The sequence below is a fragment of the Oryctolagus cuniculus genome, chromosome 12 (genome assembly GCF_051225735.1).
Source record: "Oryctolagus cuniculus isolate XC-2025 breed Fujian yellow rabbit chromosome 12, ASM5122573v1, whole genome shotgun sequence".
Lineage (NCBI taxonomy): Eukaryota > Metazoa > Chordata > Mammalia > Lagomorpha > Leporidae > Oryctolagus > Oryctolagus cuniculus.
Window position 1 is genome coordinate 116,707,044 of NC_142878.1, and position 19,204 is coordinate 116,726,247.

Sequence of the window (19,204 nt, forward strand, 5' to 3'; positions counted from 1 at the left end):
AGGTAGGAACTCTATGTGGGTTTCACATTCAGATGGCAGGAAACTAAGTTTCTGAGCCATGATCTGTTGACTCAAGAGAACACTTTTGGGCTGGTGCTGTGCTGTAACAAGAAAGTCATGACCTGCAATGCCAGCATCCCATGGGCACTGGTTCCAGTCCTGGCTGCCCACTTCCAATCCAGCTTTCTGCTAGGCCTGAGAAAGCAGTAGAAGATAGCTCAAGTCCTTGGGCCCCTGCACCTTCATGGGAGACCTGGAAGAAGCTCCTGGCTCCTGTTTTTGGATCTGTTTAGCTCTGGCCATTATGGCCATTTGGGAAGTGAACCAGCAGGTGGAAGGCCTATCTCTCTCTGCCTCTGCCTCTCTGTAGCTCTGCCTTTCAAGTAAATATTTAAAAAAAAACTTAAAAACAACACTTGCAGGAAGTTGAGTTGGAAGTGTGGAATAGGCAGGACACAAACCAGGCACTCTGTGACGTGGTATGTCCAGAGAAGTAGGTAAGCCTACTGCATCTTAATGCCTACCCTTCCAATGCCTGATTTGCACAGCCTTGACCTAGGCCCCAGGTGTCCATCAGGTAAGTCTCAGGATTCTCCACATGATTACTGTACAAGAAGGCACACTCCCAAAGGTAAAATACTTTACAAACTATGTTGATATATTATGGTCATATCATAGGCTAGATCAAGTGAACTGGAAAATGTCAGGGTTCTGTGTGGTGGAGAATTAGGTCAAGATTTGGATACAGGGAGGAGTGTCACATGGAACAGTTACAGAAAGCTGTGCTAACAGATTCTGTTAAGTTTCCCTATATATACAATTGTGGCCAAAAACTAATTTTGAAGCTGGATACTTTTAAGGAATTTGAGATACATAAAAAAAGCAAGAGATGTTTTAAGGAAAACAGTACTGCCTGAGTAATTTTCTATGTAATATAGATTCTAGCAAAATCATATTTTTTTTTGGTGTACTGCTGCTGTTAGGGTCTAAAAAAAAGCCCACCGCCCAAGGAACGACTCCAAGAGACTTTTTCTCTCATGCAACCAGCAAAGGGTTAAATTTATTGCTCCAACATGTTGGGGCCCTCTGACAAGGACAGAGGAGCAGTGAGGAACTACAGCATAGGGTTTATAAAGGCAAAAACCACAAAATCGGGAGGGGGGAGAGAACACACGGTTGCTAAGTGATTGCTAAAATCTTACAATCAGCAATTATGATTTTAAGACATAGACAAATCACATCTTCATTAGCAGCCCAGGTAACCCAGGTGCAACCTTTCTACTTTTAAGCTTGAGCAATCATGCTAGGGGGTTTTTGTGCGTTGCCAAGGGTGGTGTAGTGCACTGCTATTGTCCGACTATTTGAGATCATAGTTTCAGACCAGAGTCTCACGGTGGGGGGGGGGGGGGGTTGCTTTCCCAGAATGCAGTCTCAAGTGCTCCAAAATGGAGTCCCTACTGTCAAGGTGCTACTTTACTCTGTCTTATTTTCACAACTGCACCAGGAAGGTTTAAACCTGTAAGCTTAAGCTTAACTTTTTACACCCGCACATATATAATTTTAACTCTTCATTCCCCACTCCTTGTTGTGAGGATCTCTAATCTTAGAGATTATTCGTTTTTGTCTCTTTTAATGTGACATATTGTTGTCTTATAACCATGAGTTTAACATTTTTAACTTGTTCCCACATGAAGGTGATGAGTCTATTTAACACACAAGGTCCTATGGTTACAATTAGGAGTAGAATAATTAAGGGTCCTGTTAGGGCTGACAGTAGAGTAGTAAGGCACAGGGACCGGCCGAATTATGACTCAAACCATCCCTGTTGAGTTTCCCTTTCCCGTTGCCATTTTTTCAGTCGTTTTTTGAGTTTGGCCATGGAGTTTCTAACCACCCCAGTTTAGTTGACATAAAAACAATATATTTTTTTTTTTTTAGGGCCGCGCATAACCCACCCCCATGAAAATGAGATTTAACCCCCGCCTGTTCTGTAATACTGAAATGCAGATACTGGGCTGCATCTGGGAGATTGTGGAAGATTTGTCAGGCAGAAGGGGCGGGCATCTCCACCTGGCAGGTTATCAGGTAGAAGGGGGCAGGGCAGGATGCAAAGGTCAGGCTGCCCGTGAAACATTGTCAGGATGACTGAGATGCAGATGCATATGCTGGACACATTAGGCCTTTATGTCACACACACATAAGCTCATAACTGACTTTCTGCCTAATATTTTTCCCTCAAGAGGTAATACCCAAAATTCTTCTTTGGGATTATGGATGGAGTTCCGTTTTCTGTAACTTCTTCGAAGCTGGCATGTGGGCGTCGAGGGGGATTTGGGTATTTCCTCTTGCTACCTGTCTTATGGTGTGCAACAGTGGCCTTGGAAAGACTGTGTTGCTCGGTCCAGAGGGCTGCTCAAGTCGTCCAGTGGAATGGGCTGGAAGTCTTGCCTGTTGACCATTTGGAGTTCAACAGCTTTTAGTCTGTTAGAGACAAAACGAACAAGGGCATTAAAAACACACGGTGCAAAGAGAAGCATCAAGATTGCAGAAGTTAGCGGGCCAAGGAGAGGAAATAGCCAGGATTTCCATGACCAGATGTCAGGCCAGAAATCCCAGCTCTGCTTGGCCTGGTCCTGGAGCTGTTTGGCTTTTTCCAGGAAAAGTACAAATCTGGGTTTGTGCCTGTCTAGTCTGATTGACCCAGAGACAATTTTTTTTTTTTTTTTTGATATTTAGTAGCCAGTTTTGCTAGGAAGTTAAGCCAATGTACAAGACTGGAGTCTCAGGCTGGGAAAAGGACAGACTAATGAATTATTTACATTTAACCATTTATATTATGGATTATTGTGCACACCCCTTAAGAGATAGGCCCTTTAAGTCCTCAGTGAGGACCTGTTCAAATCGGTGTAGGGCTATCTGAGTTAGATGTTACCAAAAGCCCTGTTTTTAGGAACTGGCAGGGAGGGCTTTCTAAGCTTAATGTTATTGGATAGACTTTTAAGGCCTGGCTGGGTGTGTGAGGCCCAGACCTATCCATGGGGTGCTGGAAGAGAATTGAAAGAGATGCAAATCTCCTTTAAGGGAGGCACCCTGTTGACTTGCATTACATGGATGGACTAGGAGGAGAGCTGAATAGGAGGCTGATGGAAATAGGCAACTTGCATGTCACTGACCCTAGGCCATCCCCTCAATAGCAGTGGCTGGAGCTGGAAGCTGGGCAGAGGCTGGGCAGAACCAAAGGCTTTTTAGCTTGGGGCCACAGGGTCAGCGGTTCTGAACCAGGAGTCCTTCGACACCCAGGGCAGTTCCGTGTCCAGTGGCCGTGCTCTTGGCAGGGCTGACAGAAGGCATTTGCTGTCATGACAGCTGCTTGCCCAATGCCCTGGCTCCTTATATCAGCAACAGGTGCCATTTGGGGTGCACTGCCTTGCTGGGTCTCCTTGATGGCAATCACCGTGTAAAGCAGCCATTGATTGGTCTGTTGCCTATCCTCTGCTGCTAGCTTGCTCCTCATTTTTCTGGTCTCTAATAAAGTAGACCAAGGAGGCAGCCTCTATGATGTCAGTCAAGGGGGTGCTTAACCCAATCCTGATTTTTGGAGATTTTTTTTAAATATCAGGGTGAGCTAGAAAAACTATGGTCATGGGCAAATTCTGACACTTAGTATTTTCCTGCGAGTTAAGACCGTGCCCATGAGGAGAACTATGACTCTTTAGGTAAGATTAACTGTGGTGACCTGCTTGCATACTTTGAGGTCATCAGTGTAACTTTTTACACCGAAAAATTGATCTAGTTATTACATTATTTTATAGTTCAACCTTTTTTGTTGTTGTTGTTGTTGTTTGGGGCCCTATACTGTGGCCAGGCATTATTACAGAAAAGGTCAGTCATCCCTTACATAAGGTCTGGGGATCAAACCGTACATCACAGTGGAGAGTCCTGCAGAACAGTAGTAACTTCCCTTCTGGAAGAGAAAAGAGGAGAAGTGAGGCAGTGAGTTGGGTCTCTAGCCTGACTTTTTGGGCTTTTAGATTTAACTGGCAGTTTAACCAGTGTTTACTGTGTAGCCTAACTTAGAGGAGAAATTGTGGCAGAGGTCTCTGCCATTCTTTGGCTTCTGGGTATTTACCGTGTAGCCTGTGGACACTAGAGCTTTCTTGTGTTTCTGGAACCCAGTTTTCTAGCATCTGCCACATAACCATAACTTAACAGAGACAGTAGAGTACACAATGGATTAACATGAATTTTATGTCTCTTGTTGTCGAATAAACCAGAAATAAAAAAACCCTTGTATATAAGAGTTTACATAATTTAGGATTATTTAACAGAGTCAAAAAAAGAGCTTACAGGACCTAACTCTAGAAATGGCAGAGTAACCGAATAAGCCGACACTGTTAAAATAGACATTACAGTTTTTGCAAAAACAGATTTTGATTTATGATTTAGACCATTTTTAGATATTTACTAACATTAGTACACATTTTTATAAAAAAAAAAAAACCATTGTTATAACAGAAGATCAGACTTTAACTTTAGGTTAGTGTAATTTTGGCATTAGCACTCAACTCTGTAAACAATATTTTAAAATTGTAAACATTTTAAAACTTTTTATGACTTGTTTACACCTTTTGAAACTTTATACCCGTAGTTACTTTTACATAGCCTTGAATTGTCATGTATGGACAACCTATGAGAATACACGTTAACAAACTCAAACAGTTTTTTTTTTATCGAATTTGAGATGTTAAAAGTATATATAATATATTTTCCCAAGTTTTACTTAGCACTGATGCCTAGATGTCTTAAGACACTGAGTTATTAATGAATACCACACCATTATCTGAAATAGAAGTTAAAATTACATTTTTATGTTTTTAAGTAACATGAGGATAACACCTCCTGGACAGCAAACACTAGTGTATGTTTACAACTTTGAAAAGATCTTCCTCATTAAGAGAAACAAGTTTAAAGCATATCAAAGACATGTAAAACTGAGCAAGCAAGCCACTGAGCAAACCGAAGGGTGTTTGCATTACCTCAATTTTCTGAACCAATCTGCATTGGCTTACTTTAGTTAACAACATAAAGGCTTGTATACACAGAATTTACTCTTATTCTTATAAGACCACTTTAGCTGGAAAGCAAAAACATAAATACAGTATAGGTCTGACACCATTTATAACATTTTAATATATTTTATATAATTTGAATTGACCCAAGCAGCTGTTACTTTAACAAAGTTAGAGTCTCATTCTTTGAGAGTTCCAGGGATCCGGCTGGAAGCCCAAAGTTGGAAGACTCGGTTTAGAATTTAAGCTGTCAGAGAGTCAAACCATTTAGCCAAAATTAGTACATTTCTGATCAGTTGGGTAATCACTCAGACATTAAAAACAGATAAACAATGTAAACAACTTTGCATTGTAGTTTTTCCAATTAAGACTCTAATGGCAATAGAAAAACACGAAACCTTCAAGACAGGTGAATGCTCTCAGATGAATAACCCATTGTTTAGGTTTTTATTAGCTGCAAAGAGAAAAACCCATCAGGTTGGTAAGGGTTAATGGCTTAAGGTTCTGGCGCCCTTAGGTAAGACCAGCAGTAGTATTGAATTGGAAATTCCTCCAGGAGAGGAGAGAAAAAGCAACCCTGGGGTGGGGGCTCTGCCTAGAGATATTTGGCTATGCCTGCCTGGGTGCGGCAGGCCACATGAACTAGAATACAGTGCAGAGAAAGGCTGTGGTCCCCCATTTACAGGGAAGACTGCACACACTGTGGCCTGGCAGGACTAACCGTGGGGTTGGGTAAGTGTGCCGTTTTACTAAGAGTGTTGGGAACCTCCTATAATTTAACCAAAGCCAGATCAATTAGGACTACTGCAGACACTCAGTCAATTGCAACAGATAGTTAACTTTAGCTTTTTTCCAGATTTAGTCCTTAGGTAATCAAAGCTTAGCAACAGTAATACTTCACAAAAAACTTTAAGACGCACCAGAGCTACCATAAGCTGCAAAGACTTTCTACCAGGTTGGAAAGGGTTAACAGGTAGCAGGTAACAGCTTTTCCCTAGGTGGAGAGACCTGTGGAATTTTCCTCTCCCTTTCTCCTGGCCAGTGGTACAGGAATGGAGATGAGGAGAGCAAAAGAGTGGAGGAGGGAGCCCCTGGGAGGAGGAAGGCAGAAAGCAATAAAGCTCCTCAGTCTGGGGGCTGAGTGGGGTTTGAAATCTCCTATCGCTCAAGGTTACCCACTACCTAGTTGTCTGAGTTTACCTGAAGGGCCAATATTAGCCTCGACCGAAGCTAAGCCCTGCTCGCGTAGCAGTAGGCAGCGTGACCAGGCGTCCCTCCGAGAGAGAGACCTGATCCTCGGGTTGCAGTCCGGCCGCCGGGAAGCCAAAGTGAGCTCAGGGGGTCTCCAGGCTCTCAGCCAACTGCCCTTCCTAATTTCCCTCCCGTTCCTTACAATCCCTCTGGAGTTTCGGCCGTAGCTAAGCCGTGGCCGGGGGGACTCCGCGTTCTCGGAGAGCTGTGGGGTGCCGGACACTCAACGGTCACTTCCACAGATCTGGTCCCGCTTGAGGGAAGGAATACTGACCTTCAATGTCTTCTTAAAATCCCCGTCTGGGTGCCCATGACGGCCAGGCTGGAGAACGGCCTCTTTCACTCAGCTAATGAGTGGTAAATGGAATGAGCCCTCCGGGGGCCAATCCACTCTGAGAGCAGGTCATTTAGAGACACAGAAAGACTGCCACTTTACCTTTTTGACTGACAAAGAAAGGTTATGTGCCTAGTGGCTTACCTCTGACCAATGATTCAAAGTTAGAGACAAAGGTGTAGACACAGTCTGGCCCATGTTAGCAGACAACACAATGTACACAAACAGACAAACAGCGTAGAGAAGCAGCATACAACGACCACACAAATGTCTACCAAACGGGAGCCATCACGGCGTCCCAAAAATGCTTAACAAATACAAAAGACTAACGAGCTCGATCAAATACCAAAGTTTCGGCAGTACAAACAAAATGTGAGTCTCTGCAGTCTATTTCCCTACTGCAGGCAACCCACCAAACAGGAAACACTGGGCGTCCCCAGTTCTCCCTTTCTCCCGGGGCGTCCCCCGGGATGTGGTCTGTGGCTCTGGAGCACGTCTGCCCGCCACAGTCGGGTGGAGCTCTCGCTCGAGCCCGACAACCACGCTGCCGATTACAAACAAATAACAAACCTCACCAAACAACAAATCAAAGTGTACACGTTCAATCAAAACAATAGGTGCCTTACTCACCCCGAGAGATATCCGTTGGAGGCGTCCACAGGCAGCAGTCAGGTCTCGGTGGGACCTCCAAATGTTAGGGTCTAAAAAAAAGCCCACCGCCCAAGGAACGACTCCAAGAGACTTTTTCTCTCATGCAACCAGCAAAGGGTTAAATTTATTGATCCAACATGTTGGGGCCCTCTGACAAGGACAGAGGAGCAGTGAGGAACTACAGCATAGGGTTTATAAAGGCAAAAACCACAAAATCGGGAGGGGGGAGAGAATACACGGTTGCTAAGCGGTTGCTAAAATCTTACAATCAGCAATTATGATTTTAAGACATAGACAAATCACATCTTCATTAGCAGCCCAGGTAACCCAGGTGCAACCTTTCTACTTTTAAGCTTGAGCAATCATGCTAGGGGGTTTTTGTGCGTTGCCAAGGGTGGTGTAGTGCACTGCTATTGTCCGACTATTTGAGATCATAGTTTCAGACCAGAGTCTCACGGTGGGGGGGTTGCTTTCCCAGAATGCAGTCTCAAGTGCTCCAAAATGGAGTCCCTACTGTCAAGGTGCTACTTTACTCTGTCTTATTTTCACAGCTGCACCAGGAAGGTTTAAACCTGTAAGCTTAAGCTTAACTTTTTACACCCGCACATATATAATTTTAACTCTTCACTGCTTATTTGAACAATTGTGATGAACATTATAAATTATTTCTATATGGTTTATTTATTTATTTGAAAGGCTGAGTTACAAAGAGACAGAGGCAGGGAGAGAGAGAGAGAGGCCTTCCATCTGCTGGTTCACTCCCACATGTCCTCAATGGCTGGGGCTGGGCTGATCTGAAGCCAGTAGCCTGGAGCTTCTTATAGGTCTCCCATGTGAGTGCATGGGGCCCAAGGACTTAGGTGCTCATCCACTGCTTTCCCAGTCCATAGCAGAGAGCTAGATCAGAAGTAGAGTAGCTGGGACTCATATTGGTGCCCATATGAATGCCCATACTGTAGGAGATGGCTTTACCCACTACTCCATAGTGACAGCCCTGACAAGGATTTTTTTTTACAGAATTGGTAATAAATTAATATTTTAGTTAGTCTAATAATAGTTTATGCTTAATCATAGTGATTGGTAGACTAGTGTGTGCTCTTTTGGCATCTTTTCTGTTTTTCCCATGTGTAAAGATTATATTCCCCCACAGGGAGGCTACCTCATTTTTGTCACTGAGCCAATATGCCCATTTTTCTATATACATTTCCTTCATGATCTTGATTAGCACAGTAGACTCTAGAAAGAATCTAGACTTTTTGTCTGACCCCTCCTTCTCAGCAATTTCTCTTGCAGATAAGATTCTAGAGACATCTACATGTGGCCAAGACCAACAAAAATAAATATATTGCTGGTAGGTTGTTTATTTATTCCTCAGCTTCTTTCACATTGTATATTAAGAGCTTTATGAGATTTTTAAAATAAATTGGAAAAGCATAAAGAAATATAATTCAGAATCAGGATTCATATAAGATAAAGTAAGCATGGTTTCAAGATTTAAAGCCACCTGAGCTGAATGCACATTGGTCTCAATTTTTTTTATTGCCATAGCTACAAGACATGGTTTGAATTCAAACTTCAGCAAGAATTTGCTACATCAGAAACAATTAATTAAAAAGGTAATATTTTGAATTATTAAAGTAGAGTTTCTTTAAAAGCTTTTGGAGGCTGAACTTGCTTCATGGATTAGATCAGAAAATGTGTATAGGATCAAATCTATTGCAGGCCCTTAAATAACTCTCCATAGTTTTATCACGGTGATTCTACAAATGCAGGACTACTTCAGAGTCCACAAAGTTATGTTTCAAGCAAATTATTCCATTTATCAATGGCATAAACTATAGTCAGAGCCCAAGACAATTCTCTAGTCTTTGACTTGAATCTTTTGCCTCTTAAAGTATTTATATACTTGAGAGAGAATGAGAAGCAGATGGAAATATATAGAGATCTTTTTTAAAAAGGATTTTATTTATTTATTTGATGGGCATAGTTACAGGGAGAGGAGAGACATATAAATTTTTTATCCACTGGTTCAGTCTCCAAATGGCCAAAGCAGCTGGAGATGGGCTGATCCAAAGCTAGGAGCCAGGAGCTTCCTCTGGGTCTCCCAGGTGGGTTTAGGGGCCCAAGGACTTGGACTATCTTCCACTGCTTTGCCAGGACAAAAACAGAGAGCTGGATGCAAAGAAGAGCATCTGGGGCCCTTGCTGTGGCATGGTAAGTTAAGCCTCTGCCTGTGGTGCCGGCATCCCATATAGGCACTGATTTGAGTCCCAGTTGGTGCACTTCCAATCCAGCCCTTTGCTATGGCCTGGGAAAGTAGTCGAGGATGGCCCAACTCTTGGGGCCCCTGCACCCAAGTGGGAGACCTGGAGGATGCTCCTGGCTTCTGGCTTTGTATCCGCCCAGCTCCAACTATTGCAGCCATTTTGGGAGTGAACCAGCAGATGGAAGACCTTTCTCTCTGTCTCTCCAGCTCTCTCTCTGCAACTCTACTTTCAAATAAATATTTAAAAAAGAAGAAGAGCATCTGGAACACAAACTGGTGCCCATATGGGATGCTGGCACTGTGGGTGGAGGCTTAGCCTGCTCTGTGTTATGGAATGACAGAGAGAAAGGGAGAGAGAGATAGAGACAGACACCTTCAATCCATTGATTCATACCCACAACACCCACAACACCCACATTGATTCACACCCACAACAACCAGGGCTGGGACAGGGTCATAACTGAGAGCCAGGAATATAGTCCTAGCCTCTCACTTAAGTTGCAGAAGCTTAATTTCTTGAGTTGTCAACACTCACTTCTAGTGTCTAAATTTACAAAAATTGTGACATTGCAGTATATTGGGTTAAACAGCTGCCTGGGATTCAAGCATCCCTTATGGGTTCTGGTTTTTTTCCTGGCTGCTCCACTTCCAATCTAGCTCCCTGCTTAGGGCACCTGTGAAAGCAGAAGATGGTCCAAGTGCTTGGGCACCTGCCACCCATGTGTGAGACCCAGATGAAGCTTCTGGCTCCTGGTTTCAGTCTGGCCCAGCTCTTGCTGTTACAGCCACTTGGGGAGTGGAACAACAGCTAGAAGATCTTCCACTGCCTTCTGCTCTCTACAAAATTTTGTTTTTCAAAACAAAAAATTAAATAATTAAAAATACATAAGATGAAAAATGCATCATTCATTCTTTGCTTTTAAATATTGCTACCAAGTAGCCTTGACCCAAATCATCAAAAAGAAAATTTTCCTGGAATGTTCCTTTCATATCTTTTTTCCTTAGAAACCTTTTATTTAAGGAAGACAAACTTCATGCATTTCATAATTACAACTTTAAGAACATAGTGACTCTTCCCACCACAGCCACCCTCCCACCCACACTCTTCATCTTCTTCCTCTCCTATTCTCATTCCTATTTTTTACTAAGATCTATTTTCAATTAACTTTATACACATATGAGTAACTCTATACTAAGTGAAGAGTTCAACAGATAATGTGAAAAAAAATGTTCCTCAATAGTCAAGACAAGGGCTGTTCAAAGTCATTGCTTCTCAAAGTGTCAATTGCATTTCTGTAGGTTATCTTTAGGTGTGCTATTAGTTATCACAGGTCAGGGAGAATATATGTTTTTGTCCTTTTTAGACTGGCTTATTCACTAAGTACGATGTTTTGAGGTATCTCCATACTGTCTTCCATGGTGTCTTTACCAGTTTACATTCCCACAAACAGTGGATCAGATGTGTTTTCCACACATCTTTGGCAGCATTTGTTTGATTTCTATGTGAATGCCATTCTAACGGGGGTGAGGTAAAACTTCCTTGTGGTTTTGATTTACATTTCTCTGTTGAATGGTGATCCTGAGCATTTTCTCATGTATCTGTTGGCTATTTGGATTTCTTTTTAAAAATACCTGTTTAAGTCCTTTGCCCATTTCTGCACTGGGTTGTTTGTTTTGTTGTGGAATTTCTTGAGCCTCTATATATTCTGATTACTAATCCTTTATCAGTTACATAGTTTGCAAATAATTTCTCCTATTTTGTCTGTTGGCTCTTCACTTTGCTGAGTGTTTCATTTGCAGTACAGAAGCTTCTCAATTTGATGTAATCCCATTTGTCAGTTTTGGCTTTGATTGCTTGTGCCTCTTTGGTCTTTTCCAAGTAGTCTTTTTCTATGCCAATGTCTTGCAGGGTTACCCCAACTTTCTCTAATAATTTGGTATCAGGTTGTTATTTAAATCTTTAGTCAATTTTAATCCATTTTGAGTGTATTTTTGTAACGTGTAAAGTAGGAGTTTGCTTCATACTTCTGTTAGAGTCGACCGCCCAAAAAATGTCACCAAGAGACACGTCTCTTATGCAGACAGCACGGGGAAGCTTTATTGATTATCCAGCATGCTGGGGCTGCCTGATCATACAAAAGCAGAGCAGCCCTGTATAACCAAAGGTTAGGGTTTATAAAGGCAAAAACCACAAAATTGGGAGGGGGGAGAGAACACACGGTTGTTAAGTGGTTGCTAATATCTTACAATCGGCAATTATGATCTTAAGACATAGACAAATCACATTTTCATTATTAGCTCAGGTAACCCAGGTGTAACCTTTTTATTTTTAAGCTTGAGCAATCATGCTAGGGGGTTTTTGTGTGTTGCCAAGGGTGATGTAGTGCACTGCTATTGTCCGACTATTTGAGATCATAGTTTCAGACCAGAGTCTCACGGTGGGGGGGGGGGGTTGCTTTCCCAGAATGCAGTCTCAAGTGCTCCAAAATGGAGTCCCTACTGTCAAGGTGCTACTTCACTCTGTCTTATCTTCACAGCTGCACCAGGAAGGTTTAAACCTGTAAGCTTAAGCTTAACTTTTTACACCTGCACACATACAATTTTAACTCTTCATTCCCCACTCCTTGTTGTGAGGATCTCTAATCTTAGAGATTATTCGTTTTTGTCTCTTTTAATGTGACATATTGTTGTCTTATGACCATGAGTTTAACATTTTTAACTTGTTTCCGTATGAAGGTGATGAGTCTATTTAACACACAAGGTCCTACGGTTACAATTAGGAGTAGAATAATTAAGGGTCCTGCTAGGGCTGACAGTAGGGTAGTAAGCCATGGGGACCAGCCAAACCATGACTCAAACCATCCCTGTTAAGTTTCCCTCTCCCGTTGCCATTGTTCCAGTCATTTTTTTTTTTTTTTTTTTGAGTTTGGCCATGGAGTTTCTAATCACCCCGGTTCAGTCAGCATAAAAACAACATTTTTCCTTTAGGGCCGCGCATAACCACCCCCCAACCATGAAAATGGGATTTAACCCCTGCCTGTTCTGTAATACTGAAATGCAGATACTGGGCCGCATCTGGGAGATTGTGGAAGATTTGTCAGGCAGAAGGGGCGGGCATCTCCACCTGGCAGGTTATCAGGTAGAAGGGGGCAGGGCAGGATGCAAAGGTCAGGCTGCCCGTGAAACATTGTCAGGATGACTGAGATGCAGATGCATATGCTGGACACATTAGGCCTTTATGTCACACACACATAAGCTCATAACTGACTTTCTGCCTAATATTTTTCCCTCAAGAGGTAATACCCCAAATTCTTCTTTGGGATTATGGATGGAGTTCCATTTTCTGTAACTTCTTCGAAGCTGGCATGTGGGCGTTGAAGGGGATTTGGGTATTTCCTCTTGCTACCTGTCTTATGGTGTGCAACAGTGGCCTTGGAAAGACTGTGTTGCTCGGTCCAGAGGGCTGCTCAAGTCGTCCAGTGGAATGGGCTGGAAGTCTTGCCTGATGACCATTTGGAGTTCAACAGCTTTTAGTATGTTAGAGACAAAACGAACAAGGGCATTAAAAACACACGGCCCAGGCCGGCGCCGCGGCTCACTAGGCTAATCCTCCGCCTAGCGGCGCCGGCACACCAGGTTCTAGTCCCGGTCGGGGTGCCGGATTCTGTCCCAGTTGCCCCTCTTCAAGGCCAGCCCTCTGCTGTGGCCAGGGAGTGCAGTGGAGGATGGCCCAGGTGCTTGGGCCCTGCACCCCATGGGAGACCAGGAAAAGCACCTGGCTCCTGGCTCCTGCCATCGGATCAGCGCAGTGTGCCGGCCGCAGCGCGCCGGCCGCGGCGGCCATTGGAGGGTGAACCAACGGCAAAGGAAGACCTTTCTCTCTGTCTCTCTCTCTCACTGTCCACTCTGCCTGTCAAAAAATAAAAAAAATAATAATAAAAAAAAAACAAAACACACACGGCCCAAAGAGAAGCATCAAGATTGCAGAAGTTAGTGGGCCAAGGAGAGGAAATAGCCAGGATTTTTATGATCAGATGTTAGGCCAGAAATCCCAGACCTGCTTGGCCTGGTCCTGGAGCTGTTTGGCTTTTTCCAGAAAAAGTACAAATTTGGGTTTGTGTCTGTCTAGTCTGATTGACCCAGAGACTATATATATATATATATATATATATTCGGATATCTAGTAGCCAGTTTTGCTAGGAAGTTAAGCCAATGTACAAGACGAGAGTCTCAGGCTGGGAAAGAAGACAGACTAATGAATTATTTACATTTAACCATTTATATTATGGATTATTGTGCACACCCCTCAAGAGATAGGCCCTTTAAGTCCTCAGTGAGGACCTGTCCAAATAGGTGTAGGGCTATCTGAGTTAGCTGTTACTGAAAGCCCTGTTTTTAGGAACTGGCAGGGAGGACTTTCTAATGTTATTGGATAGACTTTTAAGGCCTGGCTGGGTGTGTGAGGCCCAGAGCTATCCATGGGATGCTGGAAGAGAATTGAAAGAGATGCAAATCTCCCTTAAGGGAGGCACCCTGTTGACTTGCATTACCTGGCTGGACTAGGAGGAGAGCTGAATAGGAGGCTGATAGAAATAGGCAACTTACATTTCACTGACCCTAGGCCATCCCCTCAATAGCAGTGGCTGGAGCTGGAAGCTGGGCAGAGGCTGGGCAGAACCAAAGGCTTTTTAGCTCCGGGCCACAGGGTCTGCAGTTCTGAACCAGGAGTCCTTCGACACCCAGGGCAGTTCCATGTCCGGTGACCGTGCTCTTGGCAGAGCTGACAGAAGGCATTTGCTGTCATGACAGCTGCTTGCCCAATGCCCTGGCTCCTTATATCAGTAACAGGTGCCATTTGGGGTGCATTGGCCTTGCTGGGTCTCCTTGACAGCAGATCACCGTGTAAAGCAGCCATTGATTGGCCTGTTGCCTATCCTTTGCTGCTAGCTTGCTCCTCGTTCTTCTGGTCTCTAATAAAGTAGACCAAGGAGCCAGCCTCTATGCTTTCAGTCAAGCGGGTGCTCAACCCAACCCTGATTTTTGGAGATTTTTTTTTTTTTAATATCAGGGTGAGCTAGAAAAACTATGGTCATGGGCAAATTCTGACACTTAAGACCGTGCCCATGAAGAGAACTATGACCTTTTAGGTAAGATCAACTGTGGTGACCTGTTTGTATACTTTGAGGTCGTCAGTGTAACTTTTTATTTTTTTAGTTTGGTTTAAAAGCGGAGTTCTGCCCATTTACCACGTACACCGAAAATTTGATGTAGCTGTTAGTTTAACCTCTTTTTTTTTTGTTTTTGTTTTTGTTTTGTTGTTTGGGGCCCTATACTGTGGCCAGGCATTATTACAGAAAAGGTCAGTAGTAATCGATTAAGCAGACACTGTTAAAATAGATGTTACAGTTTTTGCAGAAACAGATTCCAAGATTTAAACCCATTGTTATAACAGAAGATCAGACTTCAATTTTAGGTCAGTGTAATTTTGGCATTAGTGAAGGGTTAAAAAGTTAAAAGCCGCTCCCCCCCCCCAACCTCCTCTGGTGAACTTTCCTGACCTCGTTAGACTTGCTCTGCATAGCCATTCTCTATAAAGTTAATTGGTCAGTAAATTACCCCAATGTGAGCGTAACCTTAGTTTCACCTAAGTGAGATAGAAGAAGTCACCATATATCTCTTTGCCTCCTGGACCCCTGACCCCACCATGTGTCCCTTATCGCCATTCGGCTGCATGGCTGCATTCCTAGGTACTCCCTGTATTCATAAATCAACTGGTTGTAAAATCACTTAACTTGTATCAATTGTTTACTCTATACCTCTGTCTGATCTATGCAATGATTGATTTTCTTTGTTTAAACGTGTATAAAAACCCCAACCCAAGACTATTTGGGGCCGCTCACCTGTACTGGGACGGGGGCCCCGACATGTCGGATCATCAATAAACTTTACCCTCTGTTAATTACATGAGAGAAGGTCTCTTGGAGCGTTTTTGGGGTGGCAAGAGCAATTCAACTCTAATTCAACTCTAACATTAGCACTCAACTCTGTAAACAATATTTTAAAATCGTAAACATTTTAAAACTTTTTATGACTTGTTTACACCTTTTGAAACTTTATACCCGTAGTTACTTTTACATAGCCTTGAATTGTCATGTATGGACAACCTATGAGAATACATGTTAACAAACTCAGTTTTTTTTTTTTTATTTGAGATGTTAAAAGTATATATAATATATTTTTCCCAAGTTTTACTTAGCACTGATGCCTAGATGACTTAAGACACTGAGTTATTAATGAATACCACACCATTAAAGTTTAAAGCATATCAAAGACATGCAAAACTGAGCAAGCAAGCCACTGAGCAAACCAAGGGCATTTGTATTACCTTAATTTTCTGAACCAATCTGCATTGGCTTACTTTAGTTAACATCATAAAGGCTTGTATACACAGAATTTACTCTTATTTTTATAAGACCACTTTAGCTGGAAAGCAAAAACATAAATACAGTATAGGTCTGACACCATTTATAACATTTTAATACATTTTATATAATCTGAATTGACCCAAGCAGCTGTTACTATAACAAATTTAGAGTCTCATCCTTTGAGAGTTCCAGGGATCCGACTGGAAACCCAAAGTTGGAAGACTCGGTTTAGAATTTAAGCTGTCAGAGAGTCAAACCATTTAGCCAAAATTAGTACATTTCTGATCAGTTGGGTAATCACTCAGACATTAAAAACAGATAAACAATGTAAATAAACTTCACATTGTAGTTTTTCCAATCAAGACTCTAATGGCAATAGAAAAACGCGAAACCTTCAAGACAGGTGAACACTCTCAAATGAGTCAGGGACAGCAGCACAGAAAAGAGTTGATTATCAGCATATGAACCCATTGTTTAGGTTTTCATTAGCTGCAAAGAGAAAAACCCATCAGGTTGGAAAGGGTTAATGGCTTAAGGTTCTGGCTCCCTTAGGTAAGGCCAGCAGTAGTATTGAATTGGAAATTCCTCCAGGAGAGGAAAAAGAAGCAACACTGGGGTGGGGGCTCTGCCTAGAGATATTTGGCTATGCCTGCCTGGGTGCACCAGGCCACATGGACTAGAATAGAGTGCAGAGAAAGGCTGTGGTCCCCCATTTACAGGGAAGACTGCGCACTTAGGGGCCTGGCAGGACTAGCCTTGGGGTTGGGTAGGTGCGCCGTTTCACCAAGAGTGTTGGGAACCTCCTATAATTTAACCAAAGCCAGATTAATTAGGACTACTGCTGACACTCAGTCAATTGCAACAGTTAACTAGCTCTTTTCCAGATTTAGTCCTCAGGTAATCAAAGCTTAGCAACAGTAATAGTTCACAAAAAAACTTTAAGACGCACCAGAGCTACCATAAGCTGCAAAGACAGAAAACTTTCTACCAGGTTGGAAAGGGTTAACAGGTAACAGGTAACAGCTTTTCCCTGGGTGGAGAGACCTGTGGAATTTCCCTCTCCCTTTCTCCTGGCCAGTGGTATAGGAATGGAGATGAGGAGAGCAAAAGAGTGGGGGAGGGAGCCCCCGGGAGGAGGAGGAAGGCAGAAAGCAATGAAGCTCCTCAGTCTGGGGGCTGAGTGGGGTTTGAAATCTCCTATCGCTCAAGGTTACCCACTACCTAGTTGTTTGAGTTTACCTGAAGGGCCAATATTAGCCTCGACTGAAGCTAAGCCCTGCTCGCGTAGCAATAGGCAGCATGACAGGCGTCCCTCCGAGAGAGAGACCTGATCCTCGGGTTGCAGTCCGGCCACCAAGAAGCCGAAGCGAGCTCAGGGGGTCTCCAGGCTCTCAGCCAACTGCCCTTCCTAATTTCCCTCCCTTCCTTACAATCCCTCTGGAGTTTCGGCCGTAGCTAAGCTGTGGCCGGGGGACTCCGCGTTCTCGGAGAGCTGTGGGGTGCCGGACACTCAATGGTCACTTCCACAGATCCAGTCCCGCTTGAGGGAAGGAATACTGACCTCCGATGTCTTCTCAAAATCCCGGTCCGGGTGCCCTTGACGGCCAGGCAGGAGAATGGCCTCTTTCACTCAGCAAATGAGTGGTAAATGGAATGAGCCCTCTGGGGGGCCAATCCACTCAGAGCAGGCCATTCAGAGGCACAGAAAGACTGCTGCTTTACCTTCTTAATCAGGAGAGAGAGATTAGATCCCCTAGCCCCTACATCAGGCCAGTGAGCCAAAGTAAGAGATAGCGGCGTGGACACAGTTTGACCCATGTTACAGACAGAAAAGCAATTCCCAAAAAACTGAAACCTAAAATGTAACTGCTGTTGGCACAAAACTCCCGCCTAGGGGAATTTCTGATGGGAGTTTCGCTAAGCGTCCTGTCCCCCAAGGTGGTAGCCTGGGGCTTCCAGGCACATCTGCCAGCCACAGTGCGTACCGTGCCAACCCAAAAACCAAAACCGAAACAGGCCTGTAACCCGAAAAACTGAAACCTGAAGCACGCATATACTGAGTCCCTACCTTAGGTGCCTTTTTACTTACCCCAAGAGACGTCCGCTGGAGGCGTCCACGGGCAGCCGCGATCTTGCTGGGGCCTCCAAATGTTAGAGTCCACCGCCCGAAAAAAACGTCATCAAGAGACACGTCTCTTATGCAAACAGCACGGGGAAGCTTTATTGATTATCCAGCATGCTGGGGCTGCCTGATCATACAAAAGCAGAGCAGCCCCGTATAACCAAAGGTTAGGGTTTATAAAGGCAAAAACCACAAAATTGGGAGGGGGGAGAGAACACACGGTTGCTAAGCGGTTGCTAATATCTTACAATCAGCAATTATGATCTTAAGACATAGACAAATCACATTTTCATTATTAGCTCAGGTAACCCAGGTGTAACCTTTTTATTTTTAAGCTTGAGCAATCATGCTAGAGGGTTTTTGTGTGTTGCCAAGGGTGATGTAGTGCACTGCTATTGTCCGACTATTTGAGATCATAGTTTCAGACCAGAGTCTCACGGTGGGGGGGGGGGTTGCTTTCCCAGAATGCAGTCTCAAGTGCTCCAAAATGGAGTCCCTACTGTCAAGGTGCTACTTCACTCTGTCTTATTTTCACAACTGCACCAGGAAGGTTTAAACCTATAAGCTTAAGCTTAACTTTTTACACCTGCACACATACAATTTTAACTCTTCACTTCTGCATGAGGAGATCCAGTTTTCCCAGCACTATGTGTTTAAGAGACTATCCTTCTCTAGGATTGATTTCTGCATTTATATTCTGTTCCATTGGTCTATCCATCTGTTTTTGAACAAGTACTAGGCTCTTTTGATTACTGCACTATAGTATATCTTGAAACCTGGGGGCGGTGCTGTGATACAGTGAGTTGATCCTCCACCTACAGTGCTGGAATCCCATATAGGCACCAGTTGAAGTCCTGGCTGCTCCTCTTCCAATGCAGCTCTCTGCTATGGACTGGGAGGGAAGTAGAGGATGGCCCAAGTGCTTGAGCACCTGTGTTCGCATAGGAGACTTAGAAGAACCTCCAGGCTCCTGACTTTGGATTGGCCCAGATCAGGCCATTATGAACAATTGGGTAGTGAACCAGTGGATGGAAGACCTCTCTCCCTCCCTCTCACTGTCTGCAACTCTACCTCTTAAATAAGCCT

The 19,204-nt window shown here is 43.6% G+C and overlaps 1 long non-coding RNA gene across 1 annotated transcript; it reads right to left on the reverse strand.

Moving 5' to 3' along the window:
* Positions 1-1,083: 1,083 nt before the first annotated feature.
* LOC149123261 (uncharacterized) lies at positions 1,084-17,889 on the reverse strand. The gene is made up of 3 exons (XR_016217710.1): positions 17,558-17,889; positions 3,924-3,964; positions 1,084-2,481 (listed from the first exon to the last, which is right to left on the reverse strand). It is a non-coding gene; the product is annotated as an uncharacterized LOC149123261 (long non-coding RNA).
* Positions 17,890-19,204: the final 1,315 nt, after the last annotated feature.